The sequence below is a fragment of the Sus scrofa genome, chromosome 15 (genome assembly GCF_000003025.6).
Source record: "Sus scrofa isolate TJ Tabasco breed Duroc chromosome 15, Sscrofa11.1, whole genome shotgun sequence".
Lineage (NCBI taxonomy): Eukaryota > Metazoa > Chordata > Mammalia > Artiodactyla > Suidae > Sus > Sus scrofa.
This window is the reverse complement of record NC_010457.5, coordinates 116,229,064-116,249,724: the sequence shown is the minus strand read 5'-3', so window position 1 is coordinate 116,249,724 and position 20,661 is coordinate 116,229,064. Positions and strand designations below refer to the sequence as shown.

Here is a 20,661-nt window from a genome sequence, read left to right as displayed (position 1 = left end):
ACTGGCTCAGAAGTCAGATGGGCCAGGGTCTACATACTGGCTAGAGCTCTAACTTATAGTTTCCTGAATGCCATCAATCTAATTAGGTTCATAAGATCTCAGATTCTTCATTTGAAAAATAGGGTGGTTTATTTAGGAAATAATCATATCTAAGTCTTATTTAGGTGAACACTGATGTCTAATTCTGGTTTTGAAACAATAACTGTGGTTTTTCTTTTCAGGAAGAAAGTTATGCTGATGAAAATTTGATGTCAGGCTATTTGGACCAGTAGCCATGCTTATTAAACAAACAACCAACCAACAAACAAAAAACTTTGTTTCAGACTACAGTACAACTTAAATTAGGCATTATCCAGGAAAGGTTCATGAATCTTTACTAAATTATCATAATTCTATAATAAATTCTATAAATGAAACATTAACTCCATGGCCCACTATCTACACAAAGTAAAGGAGTTCAAATTTTGCACTAATACACCACTTAAATTGGCTTCAGTCAATGCACAGTACACAAATTACAGTAATGAATTCAGGATGCATAAGGCAATTCCCACTCTACAATGGCATAGAAGGAAATGAGAAAGAAGTATGTAAAATTAATGATGAGCACATTAAGCAGTATTATGATCATTGTGGCTAGTTAAATACTGGAGCTAACCCATTCTAAAATCAAGAGTCTACAAGGTTAATGCCTAATACTTTATCTATGACAATTCTTTAAACTTATTTATGTAGAATTTCATCTATGTTTACAATGTAATGGGGACGAATGTGTCCAATGTTAAGCACCTATTAAAATGCCAGCCTAAATATTAGCAGAAACGTGTTCAATCTCAACATAGCCATATCAAGTCAAATACATAATGCATTTACTTGTCTATAAAGTGAAATAAATAATAACAATAAAAATTAGACAATCATTTCTCTTATAGTCCATTGTATGAATGACATTGTTCCCTTCTTCTGCAATTTAGACTTTAGGAAATCAATTTCCCAAAGAAATCATGGTCTTGGTCCACACCTACGTAGATAATTCCAGGGCTTACATGGGAGCCAAGATTATCCTTATGGATCCCTTCCAGTAATTCCATTACATCCCCAAATTCTGAGCTGAAAAATATTCCCCTGTTAGACCTATACAGTTCTGTAAATCTGTAGAGTTGATCAGTGTTGGAAACATTCAACTCACAGGCATGTAACCAATGAGGAGGGTCTTCTTTCTAGTGAAACAGTTTCCTTCTCTCCAGCACTTTGTTGCTCAAAATAAATGCAGTAGAAGGAAATATTTATTTTGTAATTCATCATAATGTTGCTTTGTGACTTTCAGAAGGCCAATTCAGGAAAGGAATTTATTACATATCATATTGGGGGGAATACATTTATAGAACCTAATTAGAAGAAAAATATGATGAGAGGTAAAAAATGTCAGGTTGAAATGAATTCTATATTCAAACACACATAAGAAGGCAAACTAAATCTTTGAAGCTACTGAGTATGATGTATGTTGGCTCACAGCTTTCCTGGCAGACACATGAACACTTGACTAGATGATAAATTACCTTGTTTAAGTGAAGATAACTAAAATCATTGATGTCTTTACAAACTTTGAAAGATAAGTTTCCAAAATGACTTTAGTGAGGGGAGTTATTTGTACAGGTTAAGGAAAAAATACATAAACACAAACATACTGGTGGTTCATCTGTTTTGAAAGTATTTTTCTTGACTCTTCTTTGTTATAGTTTTTTTTTTTATTATAGTTGATATATAATATTCTGTCAATTTCTGCTTACAGAAAAGTGACCCAGTTATATATATATATATATATATATATATACATTATTTTTCTCATATTATCTTCCATCATGTTCCATCACATGTAATTGGATATAGTTCTCTGTATTATACAGCAGGACCTCATTGCTTATCCACTCCAAATGCAATAGATTGTATCTAGACTCTTCTGATCCCTGTACTCTGGGGCCCCTTCCACACCACTTGCATTTCACGTGGACTGATTCTACTAATAACACTCTCTGGCTTCTTTGTGTACATACTCTTCTTCTAACATTGTCTTAAAAAAAAACATAGCTACATATGACTCTTTTCCTACTCATTCTGGACCAATTTTAGTCAAACACTGATGTTCTTTAAAATGTATGGTATTTTACTTCCCCCATGGAATGGTCTTTAAATGACAAGAAATATTTCCAACATGCTATTTTCATAGCAAGGATTAATAAGTACTTCATATCGAGTTAGTCACAGAACAAGTACACCAGAAAAGATTGGGTTATAGGGATAAAGATCTGCAATCAAGAGTCACAGATCCAGATTCAGATCATTCCCTGTGGGAGATGAGCAAGACAGGAAATACAGATTAAGGGCCACTGACCAGAAATATCTCCCCTGATACAGAATATAGTGAAGTTGAGTCTTATTACCAACTCTATAATAGGGCACTGGTGTCTGAAATCCTCCCCTCTTCCTTCTCATCATCGTCAATAACAATATCTAGCATTGTTTGAAAACTTAATATTCACCAGAATCTGTTCTAAATGCCTGATTCTCACAGCAAGTAGAATGAAAGTTCATGAGGGCAGGAGTTTATGTCTGTTTGCTGTACACTTGCTGTATACTCAACCCTAACAGTCGCTGGCACACATGACCTATTAAGTTAATACTTGTCAAATGTCTGACTGGGGAATTGACATCAATACAGTGAGTTTTGCTATTTTATGACTAAGTAAACAGATGTTGAGATATTAAATAAATTGTCCAAGTTTGACAATGGAGGGAGGCTGACTTTGAATCTAGGATGGTCTTAGTTTGAGGCTCATTTATTTTAGGTATTTTTACTTCGAATGAATCATTCATAGCTTATTTCTTATACATAAATATCTATAATTCTTGTAACAGAGATCGGGGATATTATAGTTCCCAGTAAAGGTTTAAGTTATTTAGTCATTACTTGGCACTGAGTTAAAAATACATCTAGGAATTGTCATCATATATATCAGAGGAGGGTACCATCTGATGTAATAATCTTTAAATTGTTAGAGGACCCTATTCTTTACAATTAAAATGCTTTGCTTATGAAAGAGAAGCGGGTGAATAGCACTCCTACTACATTATGTCTACAAAGGTGTTTGTGCTGAGGTACCACATGTTGTACTTTTACAAACCCTTGAATTTGTTTTCTCATGCTAATATTATGAGCTATGTACTGTATGTCAAGTTATCAGAAGGCATTAACATTTTAATAACTTTTATGCAGTACTCTTTAAAGAATAAATATTCTCTTTAAAGAATAAATAAAGAATAAATGCACAGGATATTTAATAAACATCAGTTCCATAGGCACTTCGTTAAGAATTTCCCCTGTATACTCAGGCCTCATTTTCTATCATTCTATTTATCTTGGAATCAGTCTTTTGAAGAAGTTGAAAAATGGGAGAAATAACTAACACTTTATAGGAGTCAGTTCCTGACCCCAAAATTTCATAATTAACTTATTTAGTGGCCACAACCTCCCTACAGCTTATTCTATTATTATTCACATTTTGCAGATGTGGAACTGGAGCACATGGAGGGTAAGTGATCTGCTCAAGGCCACAAAGCCAGGAAGTAGCAGAGCGAGGGGCTATGAATTTGAGCAGATGGTCTCCAGAACCCCTGGCTCTCTGGAAAGTGGGCTCAGAACTTCAATACCTTTTTCCTTTTTTAGATGATAACAGGAGCAAAAGCCAAGCTGAACATTGTCTTATTTCTGTCTAAGGGATTTACTGAGATGCATCTTGAAATTCCTGAAGAATTGGTAATTATTTTGTCATTTTTATAATGGGGTGTGAAAGGTCATTTTCTGGAAGGTTTGGGCATTGGCTTGGTTCAGAGTGGTGGAGAAATAGATAAATAATGATCAACAAGATGTACTTATGATTGAAAGCTGAGGTTGGACAACTTTTTCTGTAAAGGGCCAGAGAGTAAAAGTTTTAGGCTTATGGACCATATGGTCTCTGCCGTAACTACTCAACTCTACCATTTTAGCTTGTAACAGCAACAGACAGAACATGAATGAGTGAGGAAGGCTGTGTTCCAAGAGAACTTCATTTACCCAAGTAAGTGGTGGGCCAGATAGAGCCTTTGGGTCCTAGTCTGCCTACCCCTGTTCTGCTCCACCCCATTTGCATGGTATGGAGTAGACTGGTGTTTTAGAGTATGGACTCCCAAGTATGTTGTGAATTTGAACTCTTGCTCAGGTACTTACTTACTAGATATTCTTAGGTGAGATACTTCACCAGCCTTTTCCTTAACTTCCCATTTGAAAAGTGGGAAGAATAGCCATTCATACGGTATTTTTTGTTTTGAGAATTAAGTAAACACATGTGAAGAACTTAGAATAGTGTTAGACGCATAATGAAACTCAGTGAACATTATCATAATGGAGAGAGGCAGGGTCTCTGAAGCCAGCCTGCCCAGATTGACTATTGGTCTAGAACTTAATTTACTAGCAAATCTCATTGACAATCTCTATAGCCTCAATTTCCTTACTTGTGAAAAGGAAAGGATTTATAAAGGTGTTGTGTTGTTACGATAAGTTGATATGTGTAAAGTAGTTGGGACGACATCTAAATATGGTCAGCTTTCCATAAATATTGGCTACTGTTATTATTGAACATTATTGGACTTCATTGTACCTGGCCCTTCATGAAGTTAACTTTTATAATCGATACATGCCTCTTTTATTTTTTCTTTTTCTACTGCACCTGTGGCATATGGAAGTTCCTGGGCTATGGGTCAAATCAGGGTGCAGCTGAGGCCTATACCACATCCATGATAACTCCAGTTCTTAACACACTGAGGGAGGCCAGGGATTAAACCTGCATCCTCGTAGACACTACACAGGTTCAATAACTTAACTCTCTGAGCCATAACAAAAACTCCATAATACATGACTCTTTTAAAAAGCATTAAGTAGGAGTTTCCATCATGGCTCTGTAGTTAACGAACCCAACTAGTATCCATGAGACGTGGGATCGATCCCTGGCCTTGCTCAGTGGGTTAATGATCTGGCGTTGCTGTCAGCTGTGGTGTAGGCCGACAGCTACACCTCTGATTTGACCCCTAGCTTGGGAACCTCTATATGCTGTGTGTGTGGCCCTAAAAAAAACAAAAGACAAAAAAAAAAAAAGCACAAGTAAACACAAGTAGTAAATTGTTTTTAAAATTATAAATATTTAGAGAAAATAAAAAGGAAAAGGATTTTTCCACATGGTTTTGATAGATACCAGACATTGTTGGACTTTAGCTGATGTTAAATCCTCTGATAAAAAATGCAACCCCATAATGAATACTTTCACACACGAACATAAGGCAGCTTTGTGACTGTCTCTTTCATAATATGGCTTTTAGGAATGCATTGAGGGAAACAGTGGACAGTATGGACACACTGACTCCTATCCCTGCCATCATGTGTACAACTGGCATCAGGCAGTTGCTGGTTCCTGGGGACTGGCTCTACGAGGCTCTGGGTATGGTGAGATGAAGACAACACAGTTTCTCTTCTCATGTTCTGTCTGCAAATAGGTGTCCCTCTTGTAACAACCAAAAATGACTTTCATTCTCAAAGATGTCTTCCTGAAGTTCTAATTAATAAGAATAATGAGCACTTACTAATATCTTCCTGGCACCTGCCTGAAGTGCTGCAAAGTCATTTTACTTTAAACTTTGAATATAACCTTTCTGCTTCCCTTTAACTTACTATTAATTATAATTGCAAGATTCAAAGACAAAGGCCCTGTCACCTCACTCCCAAGTTAATAAGCTTGTGACTAGGGCGAAAATAGTACAGGAAAACATCTAAAGGATTCAAAAAAAGAAAATGTGGGTGAATGCTAGTCCTGCTTCTTAATCAAGTCATGTCCTGATGAAGTATCCATAAAATGTTTTGTTAAACAATACACCAGGCAGGTTACATAAAGTATGTTCTATCATAGATTTTTCTCTCTTTTATAATAGGACACATCCCTTACAATAGACCACATGATATATACTTCAAAAGCTCTCCTCTCTAATTGAAATTGTTCTTTCCAGTAGTGGCATTACACAAGGATATTTTGGAGGGAATGTGTGTAGGTGTATGGTGAACACTATTAATTATCAGTGGAGTCACTGACATAAGCACCACTGTTAGACTTTTCAAAGAGAAGAATATTAATCCAAAAAAGATTGTCACAAGAAAAACTAATTAGATACCCCTGTCTTCACTTTAGGTTATTCAGCATTGTAAATGTTTCCTTCACTTCAGTTTGCAGGTTCTAATTATTTCCAACATGGAAGATGCACAGTGGGTTGAAAATGAATCAATATCAAAATGTGTTTCCCATGAACAGTAGGTGGCCACTTATCTACTCATCCTCAAAGACAGCAAACACTCACACATTGCATATGCTTTTATCCACTTTTCCAGGACAAATATGTATAAAGGATTTCTCTGACATTGCTCAGCTAATAGTTGCCTCTTATATGTGGTTGTGCACCAGGATTTACAGATATTCTAACATGTAACTTTTACTCATTTCAATAAATATGGATAAGAGCCTATGATGCAGTCTGCAAAACAGATAAAGACGTCACTCTCAGGGAGCTTACATATGAATGTGGAGAAACAAATGGTAGCAATAAAATGAGCGACTGTAGGAAAGACACAATAGGACAATGATGTGGAAGAGAACATTATTTTCAATGAGGTGGTAACTGAAGTCCTCATTGACTGGCAAGCTGAAATCTGAATGGCAAGAAGGAAAAAGCATCTTTAGGATCATGTAGGGGCAGGTAGGTTGGGTACAGGTGACTGCACATGCACAAGGCAGAGGTTCAAAGGAGTCAGTGTATTAAAGGACAAAGAAGGCCAGGGTGACTACAGAGAGTGGCAAGGATTGTATTAAGGATAAATGAGAATCAGGTGGAAAGCAAGGACTAGATCACTTGGAGCCTCACAGTCTGAGAAAAGAAGACTGAAATTTATTCTAAAATCACTGCATGGCTTTAAGTAAGAGATTGATATATGAATGATGTTTATTCAAAAGATCTCTCTAGCTCCTGTGTGGAAATGAAAAAGTGAGGAGAGGAAAAAAAAAATTAGAAGTGCACAGTAGTAACTTGAATTATGGCTTTAGATCCATTTAACATATAGCTCCTCATTATTATGACAGATGTCACTTTAGTATATTAACATTTTTTGCTGTTATCTTCAGGAAAAGGCAACTCATAGTTCTTCTCACCAATAAAGAATATTAAATAATTAGATGTATTTTTAAAAGTGCCAAAGCAAAATGGATTAAAAGCCATAAACCAAGGGTGTGCACAAAACAAAAAATTAAAAATCTGTCAAAATAAGATATCAGGTCTCATTCTTTTCTAGGAATCAGCTAAAAGTGTGAAAATATGAAGTCTTAATAATTTCCTGGCACTTAATTTTAATTTTCTTTTACATAATGATTTATACTTTTTTCATTATAACTGGTTTAAAGTCTTCTGTCAATTTTCTACTGTACAGCACAGTGACCCAGTTACAAATCTATGTATACATTCTTTTTTCTCACATTATCATGCTCCATCATAAGTGACTAGACATAGTTTCCAGTGCCACACAGCAGGATCTCATTGTTTATCCATTCTGAAGGCAATAGTCTGCATCTATTAACCCCAAGCTCCCACTCCATCTCACTCCCTCCCCTTCCCCTTGGCAACCACAAGGTATTCTCCAAGTCCATGAGTTTCTTTTTGTGGAAAGATTCATCTGTGCCATATATAAGATTGCAGATATAAGTGATATCATGTGGTATTTATCTTTGTCTTTCTGACTTACTTCACTTAGTATGAGAGTCTCTAGTTTCATACATGTTGCTACAAATGGCATTATTTTGTTCTTTTTATGACTGAGTAGTATTCCATTGTGTACATATGCCACATCTTCATAAACCATTCATCTGTCAATGGACATTGGGTTGTTTCCATGTCTTGGCTATTGTGAATAGTGCTGCAATGAATGTGTGGGTGCATGTGTTTTTTCAAGGAAAGTTTTATCCAGACATATGCCCAGGAGTGGGATTGCTGGATCATATGGTAGTTCTATGTATAGTTTTGTAAGGTACCTCGATACTGTTCTCCATAGTGGTGTACCAGCTTACATTCCCACCAACAGTGCAGGAGGGTTCCCTTTTCTCCACACCCCCTCCAGCATTTGCTATTTGTGGACTTATTAATGATGGCCATCTGACTGGTGTGAAGTGGTATCTCATGGTAGTTTAGATCTGCATTTATCTAATAATCAGGGATGTTGAGCATTTTCTCATGTTCTTGTGGCCCATCTGTATTATCTTCTTTAGAGAAATGTCTATTCAGGTCTTTTGCCCATTTTTCCATTGGGTTGTTGGCTTTCTTGCTGTTGAGTTGTGTAAGTTGTTTGTATATTTTAGAGATTAAGCCCTTGTCAGTTGCATCATTTGAAACTATTTTCACCCATTCTGTACATTGTCTTTCTGGTTTCTTTCTGGTTTCCTTTGCTATGCAAAAGCTTGTCAGTTTGATCAAGTCCCATTGGCTTATTTTTGTTTTATTTCTGTTGTTTGGGAAACTGACCTGAGAAAACATTTGTAAGGTTGATGTCAGAGAATGTTTTGCCTATATTCTCTTCTAGGAGTCTGATGGTCTTGTCTTAATGTTTAAGTCTTTACGCCATTTTGAGTTTATTTTTGTGCATGGTGTGAGGGTGTGTTCTAGTTTCACTGATCTGCATGCAGCTGTCCAGGATTCCCAGCAATATTTGCTGAAAAAAGACTGTCTTTTTCCCATTTTATATTCTTGCCTCCTTTGTCAAAGATTAATTGACCATAGGTGTCTGGGTTTATTTCTGGGTTCTCTATTTTGTTCCTTTGGTCTGTATGTCCGTTCTGCTATCACTACCACACTGTCTTGTTTACTATGGCTTTGTCATATTGCCTGAAGTCTGGGAGAGTTATGCCTCCTGCTTGGTTTTTATTTCTCAGGATTGCTTTGGCAATTCTGGGTCTCTTGTGATTCCATCTGAATTTTTGGATTGTTTGTTCTATTTCTGTGCAAAATGTCATGGGTAATTTGATAGAGATAGCATTGAATCTGTAGATTGCTTTGGGTAGTATGGCCATTTTTGCAATGTTAATTTTTCCAACCCAAGAACATGGAATCTTTTTCCATTTCTTCACATCATCTTTAATTTCCTTGATGAATGTTTTACAGTTCTCAGCATATAAGTCTTTCACCTCCTTGGTCAGGTTTATTCACAGGTATTTGATTTTTGGGGGTGCTATTTTAAAAGGTATATGATTTTTGAATTCCTTTTCTAGTATTTCATTGTTAGTATACAGAAATGCAACTGATTTCTGAATGTTAATTTTATATCCTGCTACTTTTCTGAATTTGTTGATCAGTTCAAGCAGTTTTTGGGTTGAGTCCTTAAGGTTTTTTATATATAATATCATGTCATCTGCAAACAGTGACGGTTTTACCTCTTCTCTTCCAATTTGGATACCTTTTATTTCTTTTGTTTGTCTGACTGCTGTGGCTGGGACTTCCAATACTATGTTGAATAACAGTGGTGAGAGTGGGCATCCTTGTCTTGTTCCAGATTTTAGTGGGAAGGCTTTCAGCTTTTCTCCATTGAGTATTATGTTTGCTGTGGGTTTGTCATAAATGGCTTTTATTATGTTAAGCTATGTTCCCTCTATACCCACTTTGGTCAGAGTTTCAATCATGAATGGATGTTGGACTTTATCAAATGCTTTTCCTGGTTCTATTGAGAGATCATGTGGTTTTTGTCTTTTCTGTTGTTAATGTGGTGTATGACGTTGATTGGCTTGCATATGTTGAACCATCCTTGTGAACCTGGGATGAATCCCACCTGGTCATGGTGTATGATCTTTTTTATATGTTTTTGGATTTGGTTGGCTAAAATTTTGTTGAGAATTTTTGCATCTATATTCATGAAAGATATTGGCCTGTAGTTTTCTTTTTTTTAAATTTTAAAGTATAGTTTATTTTTTAATATTACTCAATGAATTTATTACATTTATAATTGTGCAATGATCATCACGACCCAATTTTATATTCCATCCAAACCCTTAGTGTATCCCCGCTATCCCAAAATCTATCTCATTTGGAAACATAAGCTTTTCAAAGTCTGAGTCAGTATCTGTTCTACAAAGAAGTTCACTGTATATTTGTTTATATTCCACATGAAAGTGATAGTATATGATATTGGTATCTCATTGTCTGACTGACTTCACTTTGAATGATAATTTCTAGGTCCATCCATATTGCTAAAAATTCTGTTATTTCATTCCTTTTAATGGCTTAGTAATATTCTATTGTGTATATGTACCACATCTTTATCGACTCCTCTAGTGATGGACATTTAGGTTGTTTCCATGTCTTGGCTATTGAAAATAGTGCTGCAATGAACATTGGAGTACATGTGTCTTTGTGAGTTGTGGTTTTCTCTGCCTAGATGTGCAGGAGTGGGATTGCTGGATCCAATGGTAGTTCTATTTTTAGGTTTCTGAGGAATCTCCATACTGTTGTCCACAGTGGCTGCACCAATTTACAATCCCCCCAACAGTGTAATAGGGTTCCTTTTCTCCACACCCTCTCCAGCATTTATTGTTTGTAGACTTTGATGATGGTCATTCTGGCCGATGTAAGGTAGTACCTCATAGTGGTTTTGATTTGCATTTCTCTAATAATGAGTGATGTTGAACATCTTTTCATGTGTTTTTTGGCCATCCATTTGTCTTCTTTGGAGAATTGTCTGTTTAGATCTTCTGCCCATTTTTTGATGGGGTTGTTTGTTTTTTGGTATGGAGCTACAGAAGGTGTTTATAAATTTTGGAGATTAATCCTTGTCAGTTGATTCATTGGCAAAGATTTTCTCCCATTCTGTGGGTTGTCTTTTTGTGTTGTTTAGGGTTTCCTTTGCTGTGCAGAAATTTTTACGTTTGATTAAGTCCCATTCGTTTGTTTTTGTTTTTACTGTCATTACTCTAAGAGGTGGATCTGAGATGTTGCTGTCATTTTTGTCAGAGAGTGTTTGGCCTATGTTTTCCTCTAAGTTTTGTAGTGTCTGGTCTTATATCCAAGTCTTTAATCCATTTTGAGTTTATTTTTGTGTATGGTGTTTGGGAGTGTTCTAATTTCATTCTTTTCCATGTGGCCATCCAGTTTTCCCAGCACCACTTATTGAACAGGCTGTCCTTTCTCCATTGTATATTCTTGCCTCCTTTGTCATAGATTAGTGGGCTGTAGGTATGTGGGTTTAATTCTGGACTTTCTATCTTGTTCCACTGAGCTATATGTCTGTCTTTGTGCCAGTACTATATAGTTTTGATGATTGTTGCTTTGTAGTCTAGTCTGAAGTCCAGGAGCCTTATTCCTCCAGCTCCATTTTTCTTTTTCATGATGTCTTTGGCTATTCTGGGTCTTTTGTGCTTCCAAACAAATTTTAAGATATTTTGTTCAAGTTCTGTGAAAAATGTCCTTGGTAATTTGATAGGGATTGCACTGAATCTGTAGATTGCCTTGGGTAGTATATTCATTTTGATAATATTGACTCTTCCAATCCAAGAGCATGGTTTATATTTCCATCTATTTGTGTCATCTTTGATTTCTTTCATCAGTGTCTTATAGTTTTCAGAATATGGGTCTCTTGTGTCTTTAGGTAGGTTTAGTCCTAGGTATTTTATTCTTTTGGATGTGATGGTAAACAGATTGCTTCCCTAATTTCTCTTTCTGCTCTTTCATTGTTAGTGTATAGAAATGCTGTCAATTTCTGTGTATTAATTTTGTATCCTGTGACTTTGCCAAATTCATTAATGAGCTCTAACAGTTTTCTGGTGGAGTCTTTAGGATTCTCTAGGTATAGTATCATGTCATCTGCAAATAGTGATAGTTTTACTTCTTCCTTTCCAATTTGGATTCCTTTTATTTCTTTACTTCTCTGATTGCTGCGGCTAGGACTTCCAAACTATGTTGAAGAGTAGTGGCCAGAGCAGACATCCTTGTTATAGTTTTCTTTTTGGTGATATCTTTGGTTTCGAAATTAGGGTGATGTGGTGTCATAGAATGTCTTTGGGAGTGTTCCTTCTTCTTCAACCTTTTGAAAAAGTTTAAGGAGGATGGGTAACGAGTTCCTCTTTTTATGTTTGGTATTATTGGCCTGTGGAGCCATCTAGTCCTGGACTTTTATTTGTAAGGAGTGTTTTTATGACATTCAATTTCATTTCTAGTGATCGGTCTGTTCAGTTGATCTATTTCTTCTTGATTCAGTTTTGGCAGGATATAAGTCTCTAGAAAGTTGTCCATTTCTTGTGGGTTGTTAAATTTGTTGGAGTACAAATTTTCATAGTATTCTCTCTTGGGTTTTTGTTTTGTTTTGTTTTGTTTTGTATTTCTGTACTATCCATTGTGACTTCTTTTTCTTCATTTCTTATTTTGTTTATTTGGGGTTTTTTCTCTCTTCTTGGTGAGTCTAGCCATTGGTATGTCAATTTTGTTTATCTTTTCAAAGAACCAGCCCTTTGTTTTATTTTTTTCTATTTTTTAATCTCTATTTTATTGCTTTCTTCTCTGATCTTTATGATTTCCTTCCTTCTGCTGTCTTTATGTTTTCCTTGTTCTTTTTCTAGTTCATTTAGGTGGTGGGTTAAGTTGTCAATTTGAGATTTTTCTTCTTTTTTGAGGAAGGCCTGTATTGCTATGAACTTCCCTCTGAGCACTGCTTTTATGGTATCACATAGATTTTGAGAGGTTGTGTCTTTATTACCATTTGTCTTGAGGTATTTTTTAATTTCCTTCTTGATTTCCTCATAGACCCATTGGTTTTTTAGAAGCATGTTGTTTAGTCTCCATGTAGTAAGTTTTTATGTAATTTCTTTTCCTGTGGTTGATTTCTAGTTTCATGCTATTGTGGTCAGAGAAGATACTTGAAATAATTTCTATAATCTTAATTTTGTTGAGGTTAGCTTTGTGCCCCAGTATGTGATTGATCCTTGAGAATGTTCCATGTGCACTTGAGAAGTATGTGTATTCTGATTTTTTTGGATGTAATTTCCTGAAAATGTCAATTAAATATAACTTTTCTATCCTTTAGGATCTCTGTTACTTTATTGATTTTCTGTCTAAAGGATCTGTCCATTGACGTGAGTGGGGTGTTAAAGTCTCCTATCTTATTGTATTCCCATCAATTTCTCCTTTTATGTCTGTTAGTATTTGTTGGAGGTATCTGGGTGTTCCTATATTAGGGGCAGATATATTGATGATTGTAATATTCTCTTCTTGAATGGATCCTTTAACCATTAAATATTGTCCTTCTTTGTCTTTCTTTATGGGCTTCATTTTAAAGTCACTTTTGTCTGATATGAGTACTGCAAGTCCTGCTTTCCTGTCTTGTCCATTGGCATGAAATATCTTTTCCCATCCTCTGACTTTCAATCTATATGTGTCCTTTGCCCTAAGATGAGTGTCTTATAGACAGCAGATTGAAGGTTTGTTTTTAATCCAATCTGCCATTCTGTGTCTTTTGATTGGAGCATTCAGTCCATTGGCATTTAAGGTGATTATATGGAATTAATATACAAGACAAATGAAACTTTCCACAGAAAAGTTAATCATGGACTTGGAGAATAGACTTCTGGTTGCGAAGGGGGAGGGGGAGGGAGTGGGATGGATGGGAGCTTGGGGTTTGTAGATGCAAATTATTGCCTTTGGAATGGATTAGCAATGAGATCCTGCTGTTTAGAACTGGGAACTATGTCTAGTCACTTATTATGGAGCATGAAATGTGAGAAAAAAGAATGTATACATGTATGTGTAACTGGGTCACCATGCTGTACAGTAGAAAACAAAGTATTGGGGAAATAACAATAAAAATTAAAAATAAAAAAGATATGTATTTATTTCCATTTTAAACCTTGTTTTCCAGTAGATTCTGTTTCTCTTTTATTCCTTTCTTTTTTTGGTTGGATGAATTCCATTTATTTTATGCTTGAGCACTTTTCTTTTTAGTTTTTGTGAATGTAATATTCAGTTTAGATTTGGGTGGCCCTGTTTTTTAAGTATGTTAACCCCTTCCTATATCTGCTTGCTTTAGCCTGATAATCATATAGGCTCAAAGTCATCATTAAAATAAAAAAAATCTAATTTTCTTACTTTCCTTCCCACATTCTATGATTTTGACTTTTTTTTTAAAACATGTTCATGTTTAGACCTGTATGCTGGCTTAAGTGATTGCTTTCCAATTGTGGTTTCCTACATCCTATTTCTTCTTACTTCTTTTTTTTTTAATTTTAGAAGCCCTTTTAGTATTTCTTTTACAATGGGTTTAGTATTGTATACTCCATTAGCTTTTGTTTGTTGGAGAAATCTTTACTTCCCCTTCTATTTTAAATGATATTCTTGCTGGATAGATTATTCTAGGTTGCAATTTTTTTCCTTTCAGAACTTTAAATATATCTTGCCACTCCCTCTGGCCTGTAGTGTATCTGTAGAGAAACCAGTGATAGCTTTATGGAGGTTCCCTTATAATTAATGCTTTGCTTTTCTTTGCTGCCTTTAGAATCCTCTCTTTAACTTTGTCATTTTTATTATAATATGTCTTGTGTGGTCCTATTTGGGATCAACTTGTTTGGGGCCCTCTGTGCTTCCTGTATCTTGATATCAGTTTCCTTTAGATTTAGAAAGTTTTTGGCCATAATTTCTTCAAATATATTTTCAATTCCTTTTTCTTCTCTTTCTGGAATTCCTATTATGTGTAGATTGGCCGCTTTATATTATCCCATACATCACTTATATTGCTTTCATGTTTTTTCATTTAGTTTTCTGTCTGCTGTCCTGATTGGGTGATTTCCATTATTCTATCTTCCCTGTCACTAATACGTTCCTCTGCATTACTCATTCTGTTCTTTATTGCCTTTAGCTCAGTTTGCATTTCTACAAATTAATTTCCAAGTTTTTCTTGTCTCATATTTTTCTATTCCTTTCTAAAGGAATCTGCATTACTGTTCATATCCTCTGTTAATTCCTTGATATTCAGCCTTAATTCCTTTAGTATTTTCACTATCTCCCTTTTGAACTCAATGTCTGTCAGACTGCAGAGGTCATTTCATTATTGACTGCTTTAGGTGAATTCTCCTGTTCCTTTAACTGGGAATCATTTCTGAGCTTCTTCATCTTGCTTATGTTTTTCTTTTTCTGTGAGTTTGGGGAAGCCAAATTGTAATCTTGTAAGGCTACTTCTATGCAAGAGCACCCCTTTGTATTTTTGGGGGGGTTATTATTTATTTTTGGTGTGGGAGTTTAAATATTTGCTGTCTCCTTCTTTGGTGTGAGCAGGCTGTTATCCTCAGAATGCTCAGTGTGTTTTCTAGGAGAAGGAGGCAATGGGCAGGGCCACCAGTCAGTGCCTGGTTACTGGGCTCTCAACAGCCACAAGGACCTGCAGGAAGGTGGCACAGGCTACTCCTAGTTGCAGGGCCTGGGAAGTAGTAATTATCTCTAGGCAGATCTACAAGGTGACCAGAGTGTTTGGCAGTAGCAGCAGCAGTGAGCATGAGTTCCCGGGGGAGTGAGAGCAACAACAGCTAGTGTTTGATTGCAATGCCCTCCTATGAGGTGATTGGAACTGCAGGTGGTGCCTGTTCAGTGACCCCTAGTGGTAGTGGGCCATGACCACCTCTGGAGTCAGTGATAACTGTGATGGCTTGCCCCCGCCATCTGTAGACCTCCCATGAAGCAACCCATCTCACTTAGCCCACATAGGAGGTACTGCACAGGCTGATCCTAGTTCCAGGATCCTGGGAAGTGACAGAGATCAGGCATATGGGTACTACCCAGAGCATTCAGCAGTGGCAGCAGTAAGGCTGGTGTGTTCCCAGGGGTGTGAGAGCACCAACAGGTGTTGTTTGGTCACAATGCCCTCCTCTGTGATGCCCTTGAGGTGACTGGGACTGCAAGTGGTGCTGTTCACAGACCCCTAGTGGTGGCAGGCCAATCCCACCTCTGGAGCCAGAGATAACTGTGGTAGTTTGCCCCCGACTTCTGTAGACCACGCAAGAAGCACCTCATCTTGCTTATCCCCCACAGTTGGTGCTGCACAAGCTGCTCCTAATTGCAGGTTCCTGGGAAGAGACAGTGATCAAGCATCTGGGCACTGCCCAGAGCATTTGGCAGTGGCAACAGCAGGGCGGTTGTGCTCCCGGGGAGCGAGAGCAACAACAGGTGGTGTTCCATCGCAATGTCCTTCTCTGTGGTGCCCACTGAGGTGATTTTTATTCAGGCATTCCCAGTGGCAGTGGGCCACGCCCACCTCTGGAGTCAGAGATAACTGTGGTGGTTTGCTGCTGCCACCTGCAGACCATGCAAGAAGCACATTGTCCACTCCCACACAGGAGGTGCTGTACCAGCTGCTCCTAGTTGTAGGGTCTTAGGAAGGGACAGTGATCAAGTGTCTGGGCACTGCAGTGACAGGTGTGTTCCCAGGGGAGTAAGAGCAATATGTATGGTGCTTGATAGGCACCATGTTGCACTTAGCCCCCTGATGCACTTAGCCAACACACGAGGTACCTGGCCACTGGTAGCATGCTCAAGAAGTGCCCAGTCTCCCATAAATGAGCAAGAGACTTTTCACCACCTGCAGCCTGTGCCAGAGCTGCCAGTCTCCTGTAAACTAGCAAGTGGCTTCTTGCCACCCATAGCCTGTGCCAGAGCAGCCTGGTCTCCTGCAAATTAGCGAGTGGCTTCTCACTGCCCATAGCCAACACCAGAGCTGCCTGGTCTCCCGTAGACCACCAAGTGGCTTTTTGCTACCTGCAGCCTTTGCCAGAGGTGCCTGATCTCCCATAGATTAGTGAATGGGTTCTTGCTGCCCATGGCCTCCATCAGAGCCACTCAATTCTTTGAGAGCCCACAGGCATGCATGCATGCTCAGGACAGGGAGTTTCCTGTGGCGATCCACCCCTCCTCCTCTCACCCTCCTGAACAATGGTGCCTCTTCTGTGGGTCTGGACCTTCTCCTGGGTTCCCTTCACTGTAGCATTCCACCCCCAGCCCATAGCTACCCCTGCCTGTGGTGCGCTGCACCTTAGCCCCTTAGGCTGTCTCCACACCACCAATCCCAGTCCTCTCCCCAGGACCTCCAGAGCCTAAGTCTCAGTGGCCAGCCCCTGCCCAAGCATCTCAGGCTGTAGCGTCTGAGCCAGGGATTCAGATGATCTGTGTAGCTTTCACTCTGCTTTGCCATTCTCAGTTCAGCTACTGCACTTTTCTTGGCAACTTTGAGGTCCCTCTGACCCAGCTGATCTTTCCATCAGGTGGCTTCCCAGGATATGGGTTCCTTTTCTCCTTCACAGCTCCCTCTCAGGAATGCTAGTCCCATCCTGATTCTCTTTTCTCTCTCTTTTATTTTTTCCTTTGTTCTACCCAGTTACATCAAGAGTTTCTTGCCCTTTTTGGAGGTTTAAGTTCTTATGCCAGCATTCCACTGATGTTCTGTGTGAGTTCTTTTACATGTAGATGTGTTTTTTTGATGTGTTTGTGAGGAGAAGGTGAGTGCAACCTCTTACTTCTCCGTCATCTTGCTCCGCCTCCTTCTTCCCTGGCACTTTAAGTTTAAAAATGTAATATCAATTTTGTTCAGAGCTCTATAGGATATATATTTTCAGATCTGGAAAGTAATATCTCTTTCACTTTTACTAAATAGGTGAGGCATTTTCACAGTTCGTGGCTTAATACTGTACAGAGGATTGTCACAAAGACCAACATTTCCTCTTTATTTTCCTTGTGCAATGTTCTTCCAGCCTCATATGGACTGTAAACTTGGAGTGGGATGTAGTACCAAATAGTCTTCCCCTTGCCTTGCTACCTGGCTGGTAGTACTAATCCAAGTCAGAGGCAAGATAAGAGGCAGGAGAGATTGTGTGTTCTGGCTCATTTATATGGCAATGCTATTTTTGTTACTTTTTCTATATACTAACAGAAATGCTCCATTGAAATTGTAGATTTGTATTTTTAAAAGAAAAAAAATCCCATCAATACATATACAAATGTAAAGATTTTCCACTGACACTCAACTCAAATATCATATGAAAAGTCAATATACACCTAATATGCAACTTAATAATTTGGAAAATATACTATCATATCATCCCCCATTAGTACTACTGGCTGGATATCTTTGTTTCATGGAGTGATTGGTGCACAAGATTGGCCATTTCCCAGATGAAAATTCTTAAGATCATGGCCTTTAAGAAGTCTTTTTTTTTTTTTTTTGGTCTTTTTTTTTTTTTGTCTTTTTAGGGCCACACCCGGGGCATAGGGAGGTTCCCATTCCAGGGGCCAAATATAACAGACCATTGCAACTCAGGATCCAAGCCATGTCTGAGACCTACACCATAACTCATGACAATTACAGATCCTTAACCCACTGAGCAAGTCAGGGATCAAACCTATGTCCTCATGGATACAAGTCAGGTTCATTAACCACTGAACCACGATGGGAACTCTAAAGAAAAGTCATTTAAATGTATTATGTTTCTGTTTTCTCATATAAATATGTGATATCATTTATCTTGCTCCCTCACCTCCTTCTCGTTCTGCTTTATTTATTAAACAAAACTTAGGAAAATATATTCTTAAGCTAAACAATATAACTTCCATCTTCTCTAGATGTTGTTCTAATATTAAAAAGAAAGACCATTTCAAAATCCAAAGAGTCAACTAGATGAAATTTATAAACTCCAAAGACAGGGGAAGATAGGCAGCACTAGTGGAAAAAAGAAAATCAAGGAAATAGATTAACTACTTCCAGATTTATGAAAATAATTCCTGGAAGCTTCCTGCTACCTTAGTAGCTGAACATTTTATGCTACATAGTTTTATACACACTGTGTTTCATGTTATGCAATTGCTGTAGTTCTTTATGGTTTAACAGTTTTGAAAAGTTTCATTACACATTTATGTTCTTAGGAAACCTATTTCAATAATAAAGTTTATTTGGTTATTTCATGTTTCAGCAATCTATGAGAATTCTGTATAGCTATGAACATAAAAATTTTCCATTTCGCATCTTCTTAGTGTATTAGTAACAGAGTAGATGCCTTTTTAAGCTAAAATCAAACATCTTCATGGTAAGCACTCTATCATGAAAATATCTTTTCAAGGAGTATATTTAAAAATATAACCTGCATATAATCTAGAAATAACTGTTAAGTACTACTACTTAAGACATAGAGATGAGGTACATTTACACACTGAAGTGTAGTACAAAATTCTGTCCTGAACTTGGCTCAATTATTAAAAATTATCAAGCCAATGTGATGATTATGTTTAACTACTGACAACTTCTTGTGGTACAGATTTGATAAACAAACTAGAAAGCCAAAATTAATTATGTATGGTTGCTTTATTATTAAAGAATATTGACTAAGCTTCAACATGTTTTTACAAGTAAGTTTTTGAATTTAAGAGACATATATTGAAATTGTCATAAATTACATAAAGCATCCTGAGTCTCGATTTCTCCATTGGAAAAATGTGTGAAAACGGAATCAATTTACATCATCATGCCTCATGTGTGTCAGGCCATGTGCCAGAACTGATGGGAACAAGAAAGGGGAACTAACTGGCACTCAGTGTGTGTAGCTGGTGATATTAGAGGAAGCTGAAGAGCAGCAGTGAGGGAACCCTTGATCAGTTTCCAAGGGACTGGCAGAGGCAGGGAGCGGGAGGAAACAGGGAGTTGGATAAAGAGGACAGGAATAAGAACTGAGATTGTAAAAATGACTCAGTAAAGCTATTTAAAAACACAAATGAGTTGAATTTAGGGTTGGCTGCCAGATATATACAGCCAGAACTGATGAATAAGATGAAAGTCTAAGTTTAAGAGGGGTAATTAGATGGCCAATCAGGCCAAAATGAGATCTGATAAACACATAAAAGTGTAGGGCATAAATTCTAAAGAGGGAATAAGGTAGACAGATATGGATCCATAATGGTCCATGCAGTAAGATGGTACTGCATCCAGTCTTTTATTTCCACGCATTTGTCTCTGCATTATAGATGCTACTGAACTCTACCTTCTACTCCAGGTGTAAGAAGCAAAAATAAAGAGGGTTATACTGACTCCCTGAGCTATTTCCAACTGCCCACTTTGGGTAAGAAAAGGGGGCAGAGAAAGTAATCCAAGCAGCCACAGGCTACATCCTCAGGTAAGCACTGAAGCTTCTGTTGTTACCCAGCCCAACATTATAGTTAGAATAGGAGCAACTGAACAGAAATTCAATTCTATGATTTATTATTCACCCTGAGATCTATCAAATTCAAAGAGAAATAAAAGGTATGCACCACCTCTGTTTCTCTCAAGCACACAGCTTAATCAACTCACCTTTTATAAGTACCTCAAATTACTTTTCTTATTGCAACACACAAGGTCTACAGCACACACCCTCGTAAAATTACCCAAACATTCTCCAACACCAAATGTTCTCCAATATCACCTCCAGCTATTTTTGTATTATGTGCTTGTGTGTGTGTGCCCACACACTCTTGTATATAGTTTGTTTATGTTTTAACATCTTG

General features: G+C 37.5%; 1 protein-coding gene across 4 annotated transcripts in view; it reads right to left on the bottom strand.

Annotated features, from left to right (window-relative positions):
- The window catches only part of SPAG16 (sperm associated antigen 16), a 951,825-nt gene that overhangs the window by 511,252 nt on the left and 419,912 nt on the right, over window positions 1–20,661 (bottom strand). The window lies entirely within an intron of this gene.